The sequence below is a fragment of the Peromyscus californicus genome, unplaced genomic scaffold (genome assembly GCF_007827085.1).
Source record: "Peromyscus californicus insignis strain IS unplaced genomic scaffold, ASM782708v3 Scaffold_10__1_contigs__length_136768540, whole genome shotgun sequence".
Classification (NCBI taxonomy): domain Eukaryota; kingdom Metazoa; phylum Chordata; class Mammalia; order Rodentia; family Cricetidae; genus Peromyscus; species Peromyscus californicus.
The window spans coordinates 112,684,584-112,705,827 of NW_026294391.1; the positions used below are offsets into that span (position 1 = coordinate 112,684,584).

A 21,244-nucleotide genomic window follows, 5' to 3' on the forward strand; every position below is an offset into this window, starting at 1 on the left:
GTTTGTAGCTGAAGTTTTCCTGTGTCCCACCTGGCCCATGGTCAGGACAAATCTCTCTCACCCACCAGTCCTGCAGCCACTTGGACCCAAGTAAACACACAGAGGCTCATATTAATTAAAACTGCTTGGCCATTAGCTCAGGCCTACACTGACTAGCTCTTACATTTAAACTAACCCATAATTCTTATTTATGTTTAGCTACGTGGCTTGGTACCTTTTTTCAGTTCTGCCTTCACATCTTGCTTCCTCTGTGTCTGGCTGGCGACTCCTGACTCAGCCTTCCTCTTCCCAGAATTCTCCTCTCTGCTTGTCCTATACTATACTTCCTGCCTGGCTACTGGCCAATCAGCATTTTATTTATCAACCAAATCAGAACAACACACATTCACAGCATACAGAATGACATTCCCATCAGAGGTCTTCAGATTACAGGCTATCCATGTATACAAATGAGACTTCACTCCTCTCTCACTCTGTACACACACACACAAAATTCAATTCCATTCCCTTTAAAGGAAGTCATGGTAGATCAATTCCTCTCATACTTGCACTAGTATTAGAGAAAGCCCAAGAGCTAGGGAAGGACTTTGATGGATTTGAGAGGAGAAAATGGACATCAGTGACAGGCATTGGCCCACCATGACACAACAGAATAAGTTTGGTCGGTGACCTGTATTCCTAAGAGTAGAGTTACATTTTGATTTTTATGATTATAACTATTGTTTTGGTTTTAGTTTTTGATTCAGTGTCTTGCTATGTAGCCCAGACTAGTCTGGAACTTACATTCCCTTCCCTGTGCCTGCCAAAAGTGTGTGTCACAGTTGCAGTTTCTTTCTATTGCTGTTATAAAAGACTCTAAACAAAAGCAGCTTAGGGAAGAAAAGGTTTATCTAGCATATGCTTCCAGGTCACAGTTCATCCCTAGGGGAAGTCAGGGCAGGAACTCAAGGCAAGGATCTGGAGGAAGCAACCATGGAAGGAAGAGTGCTGCTTGCTTGTTCCTTCTCTGGCTTACTCATAGGGCCATGCTTAGTTAGTATTTTTATACAACCCAGGGCCATCTGCCTAGGAATGGTACTGCCCACAGTGGACTGGGCCCTCTTATATGAATTAATAATCAAGGAAATCACCCACAGACATGTCCAAAGTCAAAGCTCTGAATCTGATGTAGGCAATTTCTCAATAGAGGCTTCCCTATCAGCCGACACTGTGTCAGGTCGATAGTTGAACTAGGACAGCCACCATGTCTGTGAGACTTCCATTTTTCGAGGGAGCGTTTATAAAATTAATAATATATAACATGAAGAGCTTGATGTTCTCTGCAACTATGGCTGAAGTGATCTTCTACTTCAGAAAAGAACATTTTCTGGAAGCCTCACTGTGGTCTATTGTGTACATGCTCTTCCTGAAGTTGATTTCACCAAGATAAAGATAGGATGGAACACACTAACCTTTCATGTTACCCTAGAAATATGATAAATGATACCCAATACAAACTACAACCTCATCATGACATGATCTTACAGGAAAGCAACGGGAACCACTACTGTATGTTGTAGGCTCTTCAATAGGATTTTGGAATGGGTGACAGGTAAAATGTAAGGAAATCTGAATAAAGCATGGGATTTAGTAATTAACAATGCCTTGATTGGCTTATCAATTGTGACAAATCCACTCAATTGAAGTAGTAACAATAGACAACCATGTGCAGGACATTTGGGAATACTCTGAACTACTTTTGCAACTTTTCTGTAAATATAAATCTCTAAAATTAAAAGTTTTCTTAAAAACAAGTGTCCTTACGATGGTTAGGGGATCCAAATACAGGGTAAATATCATACTGAAGATTACGGATGGCTCAAAGATGAGGTTTAAGGGTGTCTGGTTTATCCTCCACTCAGGAATGTCCTGTCTTCAGTTTCAGTTGTAAACACTGTGATCAAAAGCAACTTGAGAGGAAAGGGTTTATTTTAGCTTCCTGTTGTAGTCCATTACGAAGGGAACTCAAAGAAGGAATCTAGAAGCAGAAACCAAAGTAGAGGTCATGGAGGCAATGCTGCTTACTGGCTTGCTCTCCATGGCTTACTCAGCCTGCTTTATTATACACCTCCCCCACCTGCCTGCTCATGTTTCTTTAAAGAAGGGCATTGGCCTAGGGCATTAGACTCTCACCTAAGATTCCAGGATCCCCTGTGGCATCTCCTTCCCAGCTGTGTGTAATTCTGTCCCAGTTGCATGTGGTTCTGTAGCCTCTGGAGACACTAGAGTATAGAGAGTGTGGAAGGTTGACTGACAGGGGCAGGCACTTCCATCTATACAGCTGCAGGAAAGGCACCCTACAGTCAGATTTTTCCTTTTCCATGGTATCGCTGCTTTGACATCACCAATGCTCCTGTAAGTAATCCCTCATCCAATTGCTGTAAGTTATAAACTCATTGGCTCACCAAGTTGGGTTCTGGTGGAATAATACCTTGGTCTGTTGGAGCTCTAGCTGATTTGGGAAACACTCAGCACTCGAGGTCTAAGTCAATGTTTTCAGAGTCTACCCATTTCCTTTTAGTAACACCTGCTTTTTTTATTACAGTTCTAACTGCTTATCCTGTATCCCAATTAAAAAGTTGGTCTGAGGGTCTGAGGGGACAACTCAATCAGCAAAGTGCAAGCATGAGGACCTGAGTTCAATCCCTAGAACCTACATAAAAATGCCAGTTGTGGTAGCCTGCGCTTGGAATCCTAGCACAAAGGAGGTGAAGGCATACAGATTCCTGGGGTTCACTGGCCAGACAGCTCACCCTATTTTAGTGAGTTTCAGGCCAGTGAAAGTCTCTGTCTCAGAAAAAACAAGTAGACAGTACCTGAGAAAACACACTCAAAGTTGTCCTTGGACCTCCACCACATGTGTGCACATACATGGACCTGCACACATACATACATCTGACCACCTGGTATTGAGGTTCTCATCCCTGGATACCCCTTGAAATCATACTAGGAACTTTCATTCCATACATACCACACTACACCCTCACAACCGCCCCCAACAAAGAGAGAGAGAGAGAGAGAGAGAGAGAGAGAGAGAGAGAGAGAGAGAGAGAGAGAGATCTGGACTTTATGACCAAAGGCTAATTATTAGCCTGAAAGGAGGTCCAGGTATCAGTTTTAAGAAAGCAGATTAGACTATCCAACCTAATTCCGGCTTCCTGACTCCTACTTCCAGTTACCGCACTGGTTTCCTTATTAAGTGGAGAGGGTCTCTATTTTTCTCTGGTCTTGACCTTAACATCAGTTTTCCTTCCTTCCTTCCTTCCTTCCTTCCTTCCTTCCTTCCTTCCTTCCTTCCTTCCTTTCTTTCCTTCCTTCCTTCCTTCTTTTCTGCCTTCCTTTTTTCCTTTCTTTCTCTTTGTTCTTGAAAGGGAAGAATTCAGATAGGATGCAGCAGTCGATCAAGTAGTCAAGAATGTCATCAGAGAAATCAAGGAGGCAAAGAAAGCTGGCCAAGCCTAGAAACAGCAACCTAGATCCTGGTAGGCAGAGGGCCTAAATTTTCCTCCTCTCTGTCCATCTCTTTTTGGTGCTTCCCCCCAGGATGGACACTTCTAGGAAAGGGGTGTGCTTTTCTCAGAAGGCCAGCTTACCCAGAATTCAGTCTGTTATAAGTAGATGTATAGGATGCAAGAATATGTATAGAAGTTTAAGAAAAAGCTGAAGTGCGCCAGACATAGTGAGCACACCTTTAGTCCCAGTTCTCTAGAGGCAGAGGCAGAAGCCAGCCTGGTTTATAGAGAAAGTTCCAGAACAGCGAGGGCTACCCAGAGAAACCAAGAAGGAAGAAAGGAAGGAAGGAAGGAAAGATGGAAGGAAGGAAGGAAAGACAGAAAGAAAGGAAGGAAAGAAAGAGGAAGGAAAGGAACAAAGAAAGAAAGAAACGAAGAACGAGAAGACAAAGCTAAGTTGAAAGGTTACTAGGGGAAGGGTAAGAGCACTCTGCATACTGCCCCACAGAGGAAGTCTTGAGGTTGTTTTAATCTGATCTGGCTAATATGGACCACTGTCCCCCATTGTTGGTCACATCCTGTTTCGAAGGTCAGAGCTGGCCCATCCAGAGTCTACCCCTGCCATTATCTTCCTATCTTGACCACAAGTGGGCTACTATCATTATCTTTATGCCATTTCAGGGCCTTAGGCTGCCTTACTCGTTAATCCTAGGTCTTTTTAGTCTTCTTCCTTCAGCACAGTGGAGACAGGGTGGTGTCTGGATCAAATCATGGTTATCCCTCTGCTCCTCTGGGGGCAGTGAACCAACCCTCAGAGAAGAAATCAGACGGCAATAGCCCTCACAGGCTGCCCAGCATCACGCTGAGTCAAGACGGATGATGAAACTGTGAGTCTAGCCATCTGGAAGGTTCTTTCTTGCTTATGTTCCCATGTGTGTCAGTCCGCTGTGTGTGCTCTCGGTGTTTCCAGGCCTGGCTAACAATAAACAAGCCTAGAAACAGCAACCTAGATCCTGGTAGGCACAGGGCCTAAATTTTCCTTCTTTCTGTCCATCCCTTTTTGGTGCTTCCCCCAAGATGGACACTTCTAGGAAAGGGCAAAAGCATTTAAGGCAAGAATGGTCAACATAGTCTATCTGGGTCCCTGGGACAGGACGTGTTGATCTGGCCATGGCACACTCTGCAGCCATATGTATTTTGGGCATGGTAGGGAAGGACACTGAAGTAGAGACCGCAGTAGCAGGTGGCCGGCTTCAGCAATGGGAGGAGGCAAAATTCTCAGACCTTAAATTTTGACGTCAAGAATGAGAAGCTGCTAAACAGGGGAAATATCAGGAGGGTGTATAGCCAGTCCCTTCTGACTAAGGAAAGGAGATGGTCCCAACAGAGCAGGGCCTGCCAGGTTCTCTGACTCCCAGGGTGTCCACCCCTGGTGTCCACCAGGAAGCCCCTCAGAGTAGTGAGCAGAGAGCATAGGGCTAAGGCCCTGACTGTGGTTCCTATCTCCACATGTCTATGGCTGACGTAGACACTGGTGAAGAATTGGTCTCTATTTGAAACACATAAATTCATGGCTCTCCAGCTCTGGTTTTCAGGAGCTTTGTAACATCACATATTATGCATCACAATGCTCACTGTGGATAACCTGGTGACAGTTGTCAGGAAACACATCAGAGCAGCTCCTTGCGGTGACTCGGGGCTCTTGTTCTCACAGCCCTGGCCCTCCTCCTCTTCTGGGCACAGATAAACTCCTAGGTAAGAATCCAGGGTTCTTATTATCCCCACTGCTGGGCCCCACATACACATTCCTTGTTAGGGGTTATACACATCTTCGACCACTAGATGGCGACAGACATCCTGGCAGGAAGCGTCTCTGTTTTTCCAGGCTGGGCCAACATTTCCATACACAGGTAAACTTTGTCTTGCTCCACTGCATGAAATTAGGGCTGCAGACACACTAGTGCCCCTACACTTTCCCCTCACCCCTCTTTCATACTCTCCTTTCAGTGAATAAGGTCTGAAAACCAGTATCTAGCCTATCTGGGGTTTCCTGCCTTGACTTTCTTATCCCCTTCCAAATCACGGAGTGGAGAGTGAGTAGTTGCCAGACCGTAGGAAATGAGCTATGAATGTGCCATTTTTGGATGTTTCTCAGTTTACTGTATCTACTGCTTCCTCCATGTGGTTACAGACTGATGGCCCAGGTTGGCTCTTGACCTCACAGTGGTCAGGATGACTAGAGGCATGACTGAAGTCATGGGTGACATCTTAGTTGTCGTGTGACTTGGGAGCTAGTTACTCAGCTTCTCTGGGCCTTGTATCTTCTTCTGTACAATGTGGATGGCAACAATACTTTTATGTCACGAAGTCACTATAATAGTAAGTTCACAGAAATAAAGATAAGGATGGTGATGGGTTTCTCAGTGGGGACAAGGCAAACAAGCCTACAGCACAGCAAGATCTTTAACCAGTGGAAGGGAGGACATCTGTCAACCTAGAATAGCTAAGGAAGTACTTCACGGGGAGGCTAATGGATCTAGAGGGAAACATGGATCTACAGAAAGGGCCGGTTAGTATTCCCCATGCTGGGATGTCTCGCCCAGCCTTGATGCAGGGGGAGGAGCTTGGTCCTGACTCAAATTGATATGCCATGCTTTGTTGACTCCCATGGGAGGCCTGCTCCTTTCTAAACAAAGGAGGAGTGGGGGGGGGGCGGTTATGGGGGAGGGAATGAGAAGAGAGGAGGGAGGGGAAATTGTGGTTGCTATGTAAAAGAAATGAAAAAAATTAATAAAAGAAAAAAAAGGGGCCAGGTAGCACCCAAATTAAATAAACCATGTGGTGTAACTGCTTTAAGCTTTCCTGTTGCTTATTTACTCTGTAAAATAGTTGCTTAAAGAAATGTATATATTATTGAGTATATGTCATATATAGAAAGAACATGTCTGTATGAAGTTGAGAATTGTCCTTTTAAGGTCTGTAAAGAATTGTGTTGGAATTTTGAGGAGAGAGTGTTGAATCTGTTGATTGCTTTTGGTAGGATGACCATTTCTACTATGTTAATCCTACTAATCCATGAACATGGGAGATCTTTCCATCTTCTGATATCTTCTTTAGTTTCTTTCTTTAAAGACTTGAAGGCTTTTTTGTATTTCATAACACGTTACTAAGAAGGAACCTATGTCAGTACTTCTACGTAAATAATGGTGACAGAATCAAGGGAAACCCATCAAGGATCATATGTGGACAGTAACTTACATAATCCTTTATATAATTGATGTGTAATTTTATTTTTTATTTTTTTATTTATTTTTTTTTTTCGAGACAGGGTTTCTCTGTGTAGCTTTGCGCCTTTTCCTGGAACTCACTTGGTAGCCCAGGCTGGCCTCGAACTCACAGAGATCCGCCTGGCTCTGCCTCCCGAGTGCTGGGATTAAAGGCGTGCGCCACCACCACCTGGCCTTGATGTGTAATTTTAAAGCAAAGTTTAATCCCTATTAAGCAAACATTTTTGCACATCCTGCCTTCTCTTTATCTTTCTGTGCATTTATCACTTCTTTGACTTTAAGCAGTTCTCCCTAGATGGCTTTATCTCCTGGGACTATCTCCTCTGCCTTCTTAAGATCTGCCAATGCTGGATCATAGTCTTTTAATCCTTGCCATCCTTGCACTCTGTGGTATAGTGCCTTGGTATTTGATGGGTCCATTTCAAGAACCTCCAAACAACTGTCAGTTGCTCCCTGACAACTTGACATCTTCAATTTACAAGCATCAATACTCGGCAAACAGCTTAAGGATAGAGGTTGTAATCTGGTTGTATCTGCTGTCTCAATAAAAGCCTTTGAATTATCCATATACCTTAAAAATTTTGCATGTTTTAGTAACCATCTTCCAGTTCTGAGATTTGAAAAAAAAATATTTCCAATTTTTAAAAGTCTTCAGCAATTAATAAAATCCTATGTACATCTTTTAAATCTCTATCTGCATCTCTGGGGGAATCTGGATGACTGTCACCAGAGCTGTCTTTGGGGAATACTCCCCATCCTTCACTTCTCCACCTTTTGCAACAACACACAGTTTGGCAGGTTTTGGGCCACTCACTTCTACATCGTCAAACATCCTTGCCAGACTTAGCCCTTTAATTACTTGACCAAAGAGCATATTTCTCATCCAACTGAGTAGTTAGAACTGTTGTGACAATGAACTGAGAACCACTTGTATTGCGGCCAGCAGTTGTCATGCTCACAAAACCCTCCCTATCATGCTTATAAAGAATTTTCATCTTCAAAATTTTCAACAAAAATAATTGCTCCAGTTGTTCCATTCTGACTTGAGAGGTCTCCATCCTGAATCATAAATGTCTTAATAATTTGGTGGAAATGGCACCATTTAAAAGGCAGAAGTTTCTCAGTTGTAGACCCAGTGCCTTTTTCTCCGGTACACATGCACAAAAAATTTCTGCAGTTTTGGCAACAATATCTGACAATAATTCTTAAACGATTCATCCAACTCGCTCGCCTCCCATGTCCACATCAAAGAAGACTGGAGGGGTTTGGGAGTTGCAGGGCTTAGCAGGTCAGCACTGGTGTAACAGCTTCACTTCAGGCGATGGGAAGCAAGACCAAGACTTGAAGTTTCATCATACAGGCCTTTCACTTGCTGGGTTAGAGTTACCCCAAGATATTTTATATTATTTGAGGCTATTGTGAAGAGTATGGCTTACCTGATTTCTTTCTCAAACCGTTTGTCATTTGTATGTAGGAGGGCTACTGATTTTTTTATTATGAAATTTTATTATTCATTTTACATACCAATCACAGATTCCCCTTTTCCCTCCATTTGCCCCTCCAGTCTTCCCCGACCCATCCACCCCCACGCCCTCCTACAAGAAGGTAAGGCCTCCCATAGGGAGTCATCAGAGCCTGGTACATTCAGCAGAGGCAGGTCCAAACCCTTCCCCCTGCATCAAGGCTGTGTAAGGTGTCCCATCATAGGTAATGGGCTCAAAAAGCCAGGTCATGCACTAGGGATGGATCCTGGTCCTTCTGCCAGGGGGACCCTTAAGCAGATCAAGTTACACAACTGTCTCACTTATGCAGAGGGTCGAGTCCAGTCCCGTGGAGGCTCCACAGGTGTTGGTCTAAATTTCATGAGTTCCCACTAGTTTGGTTTGGTTGTCTCTGTATGTTTCCCCATTATGATCTTGATGCCCTTGCTCATAGAATCCCTCTCCTCTCTCTTCAACTGGACTCCTGGAGCTCTACCTTGTGTTTGGCTGTGGATCTCTGCATCTGCTTCCATCAGTTACTGGATGTAGACTCTATGATGACAGTTAGGGTAGTCACCGATCTGATCACTGGGGTAAGCCAGTTCAGGCACCCTCTCCACTATTGCTGATAGTCTAAGGTGGGGTCATCTTTGTGGATTCCTGGGAACTTTCCTAGCACCTGGTTTCTTTCTATCCCCATGATGTCTCCCTCTCTAATGGTATCTCTTTCATTGCTCTCCCACTCCATCCTTGTTCCAGCTCGACCATCCCATTCCCTTATGTTCTCATCCCACAACCCCTACAATCCATTGGCCCCCCTAATTCCCAGTTTACTCATGGAGATCTCATCTATTTCCCCTCCCCAGGATGATCCACGTGGCCCTCTTTGTGTCCTCTTTGTTAGCTAGCTTTGCTGGAGCTGTGGATTGTAGTCTGGTTATCCTTTGCTTTACATCTAGTATTCACTTATGAGTGAGTACATACCATGTTTGTCCTTCTGAGTCTGGGTTACCTCACTCAGGATGATATTTTCTAGTTCCATCCATTTGCCTGCAAATTTCATGATGCTATTGTTTTTTTTACTGATGAGTACTCCATTGTATAAATGTACCACATTTTCTTAATCCATTCTTTGGTTGGGGGGTATCTAGGTTGCTTCCAGGTTCTGGATATTATGAATAATGCTCCTATGAACATATCTGAGCATGTTCCTTGTGGTATGATTGAGCATTCTTTGGGTATATGCCCAAGAGTGGTATAGCTGGGTCTTGAGGAAGAGTGATTCCCAATTTTCTGAGAAACCACCATACTGATTTCCAAAGTGGCTGTATAAGTTTGCATTCCCACCAAGGAGTGTTCCCCTTGCTCCATATCTTCTTCAACATAAGCTATTATCAGTGGTTTTAATCTTAGATTTCTGACAGGTTTAAAATGGTATCTCAGAGTCATTTTGATTTGCATTTACTTGATGACTAAGGATGTTGAGCAATTTCTTAGATGTCTTTCAGCCATTTGAGATTCTTCTGTTGAGACTTCTCTGTTTAGCTCTGTAGCCCATTTTTTAATTGGATTGTTCAGTATTTTGATGTCTAGTTTCTTTATATATTTTGGAGATCAGCCCTTTGTGGGGTTGGTGAGGAACTTTTCCCATTCTGTAGGATGTCATTTTGTCTTATTGACCATGTCCTTTGCCTTACAGAAGCTTCTCAGTTTCAGGAGGTCCCACTTACTAATTGTTGCTCTTAGTGTCTGTGCTACTGGTGTTATATTTAGGAAGTGATCTCTGGTGTCAATGTGTTCAAGACTACTTCCTACTTTCTTTTCTATCAGATTCAGTGTAACTGGTTTTATATTGAGGTCTTTGATCCACTTGGACTTGAGTTTTGTGCATGGTAATAGATATGGATCTATTTGCAATATTCTACATGTTGACATCCAGTTATGCCAGCACCATTTGTTGAAGATGCTTTCTTTTTTTCCATTGTACAGTTTTGGCTTCTTTGTAAAAAACCAGGTGTTCATAGGTGTGTGGGTTAATGTCAGGGTCTTCAATTCAATTCCATTGGTCCACATGTCAGTTTTTATGCCAATATCAAGCTGGTTTTATTACTATAGCTCTATAGTAGAGCTTGATGTCAAGGATGGTGATGCCTCCAGAGGTGACTTTATTGTACAGGATTGTTTTAGCTATCCTGGGGTTTTTGTTTTCCATATGAAGTTGAGTATTGTTCCTTCCATGTCTGTGAAGAATTGTGTTGGGATTTTAATGGGGATTGCACTGAATCTGTAGATTGCTTTTGGTAAGATTGCCATTTTTATTATGTTAATCCTACCTATCCATGAGCATGGGAGATCTTCCCATATTCTGATATCTTCTTCAATTTCTTTCTTCAGAGACTTAAAGTTCTCGTCATATAGGTCTTTCACTTGCTTAGTTAGAGTTACCCCAAGGTATTCTATATTATTTGTGGCTATTATAAAGGGTGATGTTTCTCTGATTTCTTTCTCATCCTGTTTATCATTTGTATAGAGGAGGGCTACTGATTTTTTTGAGTTAATCTTGTATCCTGCCACATTACTGAAGGTGTTTATAAGCTGTAAGAGTTCTCTGGTAGAATTTTGGGGGTCACTAATATATACTATCATATCACCTGCAAATAGCAAAAGTTTGACATCTTCCTTTCTAATTTGTATCCCCTCAATCTCCTTTTGCTGTCTTATTGCTCTAGCTAGAACTTCGAGTACTATATGAAATAGATATGGAGAGAGTGGGCATCCTTGTCTTGTTCTTAATTAGTGATCAATGCAGCAGGGCCCAGCCCATAGTGAGTGGTGCCATCCCTGGGCTGGTAGTCCCGAGTTCTATAAGAAAGAAGGCTGAGAAAGCCATGAGAAGTCAGCAGCACCTCTTTATGACTTTCGCATTTCCTCCTGTCTCCAGGATCCTACCCTGTTTGAGTTCCTGTCCTGAATTCCTTCAAAAATAACTGCAATATGGAAGTGTAAGTCAAACATACCCATTTCTCTCCAACTTGCATTTTGTTCGTAGTGTTGTCTCAGTAATAGAAACCCTGAGACACCACCATACTGGTTTCCAAAGTGGCTCTGCAAGTTTGCACCTCTCCTAGCACTGGAAGAATTTTCCTTGCCCCACATCCTCTTCAGCATTGTGTTTTGATCTTAGCCATCCTGACAGATGTAGGTGGAATCTCAGAGCTGTTTTGATTTGCATTTCCCTGATGACAAAGAACGTTGAACACTTATTTAAGTATTTTTCATCCATTTGAGATTTTTCTGTTGGAAATCCACTGGTTAGATCTGTACCTCATTTTTTAATTGTATGATTTATTTTTCTTTGATGTCTAGTTTCTTGAATTCTTTATAAAGTTTGGAAATCAGTCCTCTGTCAGATGTGGCAATGGTGAAGATCTTTTCCCATTCTGTATGCTGCCGATTTGTCCTATTGCGACTTCTTTGCCTTACAGAGACTTCTCAGCTTCATGGGTTCCATTTTATTGTCTTACTGTCTGTGCTATTGGTGTTCCATTCAGGAATTCATCCCCTCTGCCAATGTGTTCAAGACTTTCCCCACTTTCTTTATCAGGTTCAGTGTATCTGATTTATGTTGAGGTCTGTGATCCACTTGGACTTGAGTTTTGTGCAGGGTGGTAGATATGGATCTACTTGCATTCTTCTATCTGTGGTGGTCTGATAGGATGCAGGGAGTTATTTCAGTTATTTCAGAGCATATGCTCAGTTATATGCAGCTGAGACTTGCTTTGTGCCCAACTATGTGGTCAATTTTGGAGAAAGTTCCATGAAGTGCAGAGAAGAATTGTATATTCTTTTGTGTTTGGGTGAAATGCTCTGTAAATATCTGTTGGGTCCATTAGATATATAATGTCTGTTACCGCCAGCATTTCTGTTTAGTTTTTGTCTGGATGACCTATTTATTGGTGAGAGTGTGATATGGAAGTGTGTGAGGATCAATATATTATTTATGCTGTAGTAGTGTTTCTTTTACAAACTGGAGTGCTCTTGTTTTGGGGGCATAGATGTTAAGAATTACAATATTCTGGTGGTGGATTTTTCCTTTGACTATGTAGTCATCTTCCCTACTGCCTTTGGTAAGTTTTAGGTTGAAGTCTATTTTGTTCGATATTAAAATGGTTACACTAGCTTCCTTCTTTGGTCATTTTGCTTGGAGTATCTTTTTCCAACTTTATTATTTATTCTGTTTGCTTCTTATAATTTGATAGGCATTTCCTTCTTTAAGGTTAGGAAATTTTCTTTTATGAGTTTGTTAAAAATATTTTCTGGGTCTTTGACCTGCATTTTTTCTCCTTCTTCTATTCCCATTAGTCTTAGGTTTGGTCTTTTCATAGTGTCCCTGACTTCCTGGATATTTTTTTGTGTCAAATTATTTATATTTACCATTTTCTTTGATGGATATATTAATTTCTTCTATTTCATCTTCAATACCAGAGATTCTCTCTTCCATGTCTTGTCTGTTAGTGAAGCTTGCTCTGTAGTTTCTGTTTGAATCCTAGTTTTCATCTCCAGAATTCATGGAGTTTTTATTTTCTTCATTGCTTCTATTTCCATTTTCAGGTTTTAACATTCTATTTATTTCCTTCCACTGTTTGTTTGCATTTCCTGGATTACTTTAAGGACATCTATCATATTTATACAGGCTGTTTAAAGGTGTTTTTCTTTTGTTTCGGCTATGTTCAAATACATATGTTCAGGGCCTGCTGTGGTAGGGCTGCTGGCAGTAGTGGAGACATGCCATCCTTGCTGTTATTGTCCTGGCATCTAGGCATCCAGAATTGGGAAGATTATAGATCTAGGTGCAGATAATCTGGTTTTGTCCTTGTTGGATGTAGGTATTTTGTTCCTTGGTTTCTACTTCCTCTGGTATTTACGAAAGTACTTTGGCTGTGTATTGCCTGGGAGTAAATTTTCTGTGGAACTGGTATGTTTGGCCACTGGGGTTTCCAGGTAAAATGTGTTTCTGAGTATTGTGAGCTGACACTTGAGAGTGAAGATACTCTAGTCCATCTGAGGGGGTTCACAGGTGGAAAGAAAGCAGAGTGTTCCCCTGGAATTTGCTCATTTAGTCTCCTTGCAATTGGAGCAGATTGAGAAAAGAGTTCTTCCCAGAAGGTCTACTATAGTGATGGACACGAGACTGAAGGAGCTTGGATCTGGAGTAATGGAAGGAGAGGTGAATAGCTGCAGTTAGGCTACCTGCTTCTCACTCTAAAGTGGGAGAGCAGAGAGTGCCTGCTGAAGTTGGGGGCTGTGATAAAGCAATAAGAGGAGGGGAGGAGGGGAGGAGGGGGAGGGGAGGAAGTTCTGTGGAATCAACTACAGAGGGAGTTGGGGGAGGCTTTTACAGGTTTTCTGCTGCAGAGCTGGGGATGAGACAAGAGGATTGGACCTGGAGGAACAGAGGGAAAGGTTAAGAACTGCAGTCAGCCTACATGCCTCTCTCGCAGGAGTGACCAGTGTGTTAGCAGGGAGTGCCTGCTGGATTTAGGGCTAGGATAAAGAGATGAGTTGGAGGAAGGAAGTGAAGAGGAGAAGATTTGGGGTAGGGGGAGGGTGTAGAAGGTGCCCTGTTTCAGAGCTATGGGTGAGAGTGGGGGTTTGAGTTTGGAGAGGAGCAGGGAGTGGTGAAGGTCTTCAGTTGGCTCACCTGTTTCCCTGGCCTGCCCTGCTGGTATGTTTTTTGGAAATGGCTGCCAATGTTGGAGACTGGGATCATGGGATGATCTGTGTGAAGGAGGGTTGTGGGAGAAAAATCTTTGTGATCTGTTGGGGGATGGGGTCAGAAAGGAAAGGGAGACTGCAGCGGGTGTTCTGTTACAGAGCTGGGGATGAGGCTGGGGGTTGTACTTGGAGGAGCAGAAGGAGAGGTGGAGGTCTGGAGTCAGCCTATCTACTTCCCTGGCAGGAGTGGCATGTGGGTTCATAGGGAGTGCCTGCTGGAGTTGGGCCCCAATTTCTTTCTCAGTACTTTTGCTATTGGTGTATAGAGAGGCTACTGAATTTTGTATGTGGATGTTGTGATCAATCATTTTGTATCTATCTTCTCTAGGAATTTCCTTGTGTTGACTTTCGGATCTCTCACATATATGATGATAGTATCATATGCAAATAGGGATACTTCAGCTGCTTGCTTTCCTATTTATATCCCTTTAATTCCACTTTTCCACATTATATTTTTCTATTTGTCTCTTATTTATTTATTTATTTATTTATTTATTCTCTTTTGTTTGTTTGTTTGTTTTTACACAGGTTCTCTCTACATAGCCCTGGCATTCCTGGAACTCACTATGTAGACCAGGTTGGTCTGGAACTCAGAGATCTACCTGTTTCTGGCTCTCTAGTGCTGGGATTAAATGTCAACATCACTATGCTTAGCCCAAGTTTATCAATTTTTATTTGTTTATATGTGTGATATGTATGCATGTTTGCATGTGTGCAAGTGATCATGAGTGTGTATGTACATGTGTGCATGTGAACATGAGTGTGTATGTGCATGTGTGCATGTGAACATGAATGTGTATGTGCATGTGTGCATGTGAACATGAATGTGTATGTACATATGTGTGTGTGAACATGAATGTGTGTGTACATGTGTGCATGGAGACCAGAGACTGATGTCATTTTCAATTGTTCTCCACCTTCTATATTGAATCTAGTGCTCACTGATTGAGGTAGTGTGCCCAGCCAGTTTTCCCTGGGCAGCCGGTGTGATTTCAAGAATTCTACATATTGCCTGAAATTTATATGGGTGCTGGGAATCTGAAATTTATTCCTCACACTTAGATGGTAGTTAATTAACCCACTCAGCAATCTCTTTAGCTACTCTTTCACTTTATATTATAAAATATGTTATTATGAACTAGGAACATTCTGTTTTACTTCATTTTTCCTTTTTTCTATATTTTAATTAAAATATAATTACATTACTTTCCCCCTTTCTTTCCTCCTTCCAACCACTCCCAATTCCCCTTTCCAAGTACCCCCACTCTCAAATTGATGGCCTCTTCTTCGATTATTATAGTTACATATATATGTATATGTGAGGAATGAATATATATATATATGTAAAAATATATAAATACAACCTCCTGAGTCTATTTTTGTTATGCGTTTATATATGGTTTCAAGGCTTACCACTTTGTATTAACCATTTAGGGAGCTCATCCCTAGGAGAGGCTAGTTCTCCACCCCCCATCCACCTCCTCAGCAGTTATTAGTTTATGTAGTTCCAGGCATGTGTGTGAACCATAATAGACACCATGGCAAAATATTTGTAAAGATGCAGTCTAATTGGACTTAAGGCCCACTAAACAAAGAAATCATGCCTAGTGCTGAAAACCTAGCCAGCTTCCCAGGGTTAGTCATATCATGAACCTGAGAAAAATATGCACTACCACCACCTTATTAGGTCAGCATAATATCTTACTACATTCTAAACCTTATTCTTTTTCTTATTAAGATTTTTTTTATTCATTTTACATACCAACCACAGATCCTCCTCTCTTCCCTCCTCTCGCCCCCCCTCCAGCCTTCTCTCCCAACCCACCTCCCTGTTCCCTGGTAGCATATGCTGGTAGGATTTGCTGAAGGAAGTGGAGGCAGGAGGATCACGAGTTTGAGGCCACCTGCGCTAAATCTTATTCTTATACTCACAAATAAGTGTAGCTACCATCCCTCATCAAGGAAGATTCCCTTTACTGCAAATAGAGGCCACTACAGAAATCAACAAGTGACCACAATGCAGAGAGCAGGGTATCTTGAGGAGCCCAGCTCCAGTTGATACATCTCTATCATATCACCTGCATCTATGGCTCTAGGAACATTAACGTAGTGGGGACAAAATGATTGTAAGAACCAGAATACCCGGAAGTGAAACAGTCTCTCTGAGAAATGGAATACTTTATTCTCTTAGAGAACATTTGACCTTATTCTTCTTATGTAACTCTACTTTGGTACCCATTGTTACTGAATATAAGTATCCATTTTTCAATCTCCTTTTATATTGGTCCTGAAAACAAACATGTATATGCAATTGGAAAAATGAATTTTTCACAGATACCATATTTATGTAATCAAATACAGCTTAAATTTATACTTATTTTATAATACGTATAACTTAGTATTAATTTCTATTTCTTTTCATTCTAAATGTAATGAAATGTTACTTTAATAAGTGAAACATGGCCTGTAGCAGCCAGAAATGCATCTCAGCAGTAGAATTCTCATATTATGCAAAACTTCCTGGACTCCATCTCAGCATTGTTAATAAATAGTGTCTTCATCCAAACTACAGGAATTAATGTATTTTTATTAATAAGTTTATGCTATCATTTAAATATATAAGGAATTATGCTGTCAATGTATTGATTCAGTAATTGCTAATTACTTTAAAAAGCCTTTATTGGTTATAGTATTAGGTGTGTTTTAGCTTACATTTCCCAATAATAAAATACACTAGAGGCATAAAGACTTAATCATAAAGTTCAACTCTTAAAAGCATCTAAAATACACTGTATTTAGCAAGTGAAATGATAAAAGTTCTATATTTTTGTACAGAACAATCAGATAATATGATGTCCTTATAAAACAAGGATCTTAACAATTACATAATGTGATGTTGTTATAATACAAGGATCTGAAGCCTCCTTGAGAGCTTTCTACTTGTGAATGTTTCCCAGCATGTAGGACATTCTTACCTTAAAATGTTTATGCTGTGAATCCTCTTTTAAGCAATATTTTACTTCCATGGTTTTACAAAAGAAATAAAATTGTTCTCCATTATAGTTTTTCTTTCTTTTAAAGACAATAGACAAAACTACCACTCATAATTTGTGCTCATTTTGTAGATTTAGTAGTGCATCTGAATTTCAGGGATTTGTTTATTTTTAGTAGGTGACTTGAGAAGATAGTACTTGTCAGGGTCTCTGAGCTTATTTTAGCAGGTCAAATGATTATATAGTTATATATTGCAATATATAGACAATCATATAACCAACACTACATTGGCATTTATATAATTAATACTATAGTTCCTAAGTTATTTATCTGTGTTTGAGCACTTAAAATCTGTGACTAAGACAGTGAGTGGTGTAAGGTGAAGGTTGTCACCTCTCTTGATAGTGGTCACACTCAAAAGGTCCAAATAGCTGTTTGCAAAATTCATGAAATTAGATTACCAGTGAGAAAGGGTATTTTTAACATGTTCACAAGTGTGAGAAGTCTGAAGCAATGAAAATAGAAATGTAGGAAGTTTGTTAATGGACTTGTTTGGTCATAGTTGCCGGGCCTTATAACTGAGGATGGTAAAACAAATTTGGAAGCCTCTAATCACTTAGCCAATTAAGCCAAACTTCATAACTTCTATAAAAAAGCAACTTTAGTTAGAAAACGTGGAGGGAATTTTGGTTTGGAAGAATGTAAACTCTCAGGAAAAAAGTTTACCACTCCCTATGATTACATAGCATACAAATCTTACTATTCATTATAGACCATCACTTAATTCACACAGTAACTGCATTCCTTTGTTTTCCCTAGCCATTCACTGTAAATATCTGCTTAATCTGAAGGGCAGTATGATGGGGATATTGTATATGAAAAAACAATTCAAGGTTCAGCATTGTAACAGTATCTAAAATGTAGACAGTCTCCACTAGGGCTTTAGTAGTCAGGATAAAGATAGTGATTACTCAGCATGAATTGGAAGAGAAGGAGAAAGTAACTTTGTCAAATATTCCAAATAGATATATTTGAGAGACAACACAGACCCTAAAATGAAGCATAGATTGTTTTTTATTGAAAATATTTTCCATACATAATATTCTAATCATTCCCCTTCTTTATTTCCCAGACTATTCCCACCTCCTCTCCCATCCAGTGACACACCTTCTTTCTCTCTCTCTCTCTAGAAAATACACTGAAACAAAACCAATAAAAGCAAACAGTAATTAAAAAACAAAGACAAAGAATAAGCACAAGAAACATATACATATACAAACACATACACACACCATAAATCCTAAATTCAGAAACCGTAATATACAAGCAAAGGATCAGTAAGTTAAAAGAATGCCCAAACAAGGAAATATGAGGCAAAAAATAGCTAAAAATACCACTGAGTTCATTTTGTGTTGATCTGCACAGGGCCTGCCCTTAAATCAACATTACCTTTGAGTCAATACATCACTAAGTAGAAAGAAAGGTTCTAACTCCATATGTACTTAGTGGACAGTTTTGATGCTTGACACATACTTTTACATTGATTAGTATTTCTAATATTGATTAGTATTCTTGTATATTAATTATACAGAGTGGTGAGATTCATAAAAGTATTTTCATTCTAGGATACTGTATACTTTTAAATGTATCCATCCCTATACATCCTTCTACTTTTCCTACTCCACCTCTCACTAGAACCTATCCTTCCCAGACACTCTTGCATCTATTTTCCTGTTATATGTTCATTTATAAAGAGTTTTGTGTACATATGCAAAATCTAGAATCTACAGAAAAGGGAACTTGTGATATTTGTCTTTCTGAGTCTTGAGTTATTTTACTTAATATAGTGATCTCTAGTTGAATCCATTTTCTTATGATATAATTTCATTCTTCTTTATGGCTGAAGAGAATTCCACTGTGAATCTGTACCACACTTTCTTTGGGTACCTAGTCCTAGTCTATAACCTGCTTCTTGTGAATAGTGTTGCAATAAATATGGGTGTTATAGTCTCTCTAGTGTATAATTTAGAGTTCTTTGGGTATATTAAATTCTAATTTTCATGAAACAATAAAATAGTTTGCATTTGTGTCAAAGACAAAAATAAAGGACTGTGTTGAATATGACAATCCCTTGATACCATTATTCTTTATCATAGGTATACTTCTGTTATCCAATAGTTATTTTTAGTACCTGAAAGTCTTGTTAGTTCCCGAACTAAGTAATAATTCACTTATTCCCTGAGAGTATAAAATTATAAATGTTGCCTTTGTAATAGAAACCACTCTTATTCAATAATTTATCATAATGGCTAAAGTGTTTATGACGGCACTTAATTTTTTTCTTGTTATAGTTGTAAGTTCCTCCATGGCATCTTTTAAAAAAATTAACCTACTTAACCTTCAACTGTATTTTCAGTATATTTTATACTTTATTAGTGCTTGAATGGAATCCTACCTGGACAAAAGAAATAGAATTAGGGCAAATAATTTTTTTCTTTGGCTGAGATATTCATCCATTCATTTTGATGCCAAACATCACTGCCACTCCTGGTATTCAGTTGTAGATCAGGACTTACAGTATCAGTTCCTTGGGTCTCCAGTCTTCAGACTTGGATTGAATTATTTCCAGATTTCCTAGCTTACAGATAACAAGCAGACTGCACGACTCCTTGCCTTGAAATTTACCTGTTTACTTTGATAGTAACATATAAGCTATTGGTTCTGTTTCTCTGAGCAGTTCTAACTGATATAGTTGATAATCTTAAAATTAATTCATCTGGATGAGTTAGACTTCTGACAGCATTGAGAGCATTTTGAGCAGGACTATAGATATCATACTCAGTAAAATTAATAAAATAGACAAAGCTGTCGGGAAAAAATGAACAAGAATTTAAGGTCTCTTGAAACTTCTCTAAAGATATACAAGAAATGTATATATTTTACAAAACCTGTGTAAGATCAGGTAGAATATGTAATGTTTCAACAGTGATCCATGTCTCCATCTCCCCACAAAACAAATTCACCTTGATGGAAACTCCACTCTACTGTCAAAAGAAAATTGCATTCTTAAATAGTCAATACCCATTCAGAACTATAATCTGTTAGGAAAACTGTCAACGCTTAGAGTCTAAGGATGGCACAAAATTGACTTGATGAGATAAAAAGACACAGAGTTGGGTGGGGAGAGAAGGTGGGAGAATCTGCTTTAAACCAGGCCTGCTTACAGGAGCAGAGGTAAGGAGTTCTCTACAGAGTCATGGGCACTTACCGGTGGCTATAATCCTTAAGAAAATATCTTCCCCTCCCCAGCAACTGCCAACTGCCTGTGAGTCATCAGGGAGCAGTGGGATTTCATGCCCTCCACCCTCCTCACTACTGTTGACTGCCTATGCATCTTCCAGGAGCAGTTGGGAGTCTTATGAGAGCCTCACATCCTCCCAGCAAATATGAACTGTCTGGGAGGGGAGGTGGAGGCCACACAAGGGTCTTTCTTCTTGACGGAATGCTAATGAGCCTAATGTTGTACAGGTCTTTTGTGTGTAATCACATCTGCTGTGTCTAAATGCCAGGACACTAGGAAAGAGCCCCATGAGAGGGCAAAAAGAAGCTTGAAGAGGAATAAATTGGAAAGGGGAGTAATTAGTATAGAGCAAATTGAGTGCAGATGGGGATGATGATAGGGGGTGTGGAGGGGACAGGGGTATGTCCTGAGTGCCAGTGAAGAAGCCATAATGAAGGCCAAGAAACATAGATGACTCAGAGGTTAAAAGTGCTTGTTGGTTTTGTTAAGCACCAGAGTTTGGTTCCCAGTGCCAATGTCATGTAGTTCACAACTGCCTGCAAATGTAGCTCTAAGGCAGTGGTCCTCAGCCTTCCTAATGCTGTGACCCTTTAACATCATTCCTCCTCTTTTGGTGACCCCCAACCATAAAATTATTTTTGTTGTTATTTCATAACTGTAGTTTTGCTACTGCTATGAATTTTAAGGATCTGTTTTCCAGTTGTCGTAGGTAACCCCTGTGAAAGGTAACCCAGAGCTTGAGAACCACTGTTCTAAAGGCTCTGATGCCCTATTCTTATACTGTTAGGCACCCTCACTCATGTGCACATACCCCTATACTCATATCCACACATATATACAATTAAAAGAAATAATAAATCTTTAAAAAATCCACAATGAAACTTAACTTATAGCCAAATTAAAAGATAAGATAAA

General features: G+C 40.4%; 1 pseudogene; it reads right to left on the reverse strand.

The window, feature by feature from the left end:
- Positions 1–6,939: 6,939 nt before the first annotated feature.
- On the reverse strand, positions 6,940–8,147 carry LOC128115962 (peptidyl-prolyl cis-trans isomerase D-like; annotated as a pseudogene).
- Between the last annotated feature and the right edge of the window lie 13,097 nt (positions 8,148–21,244).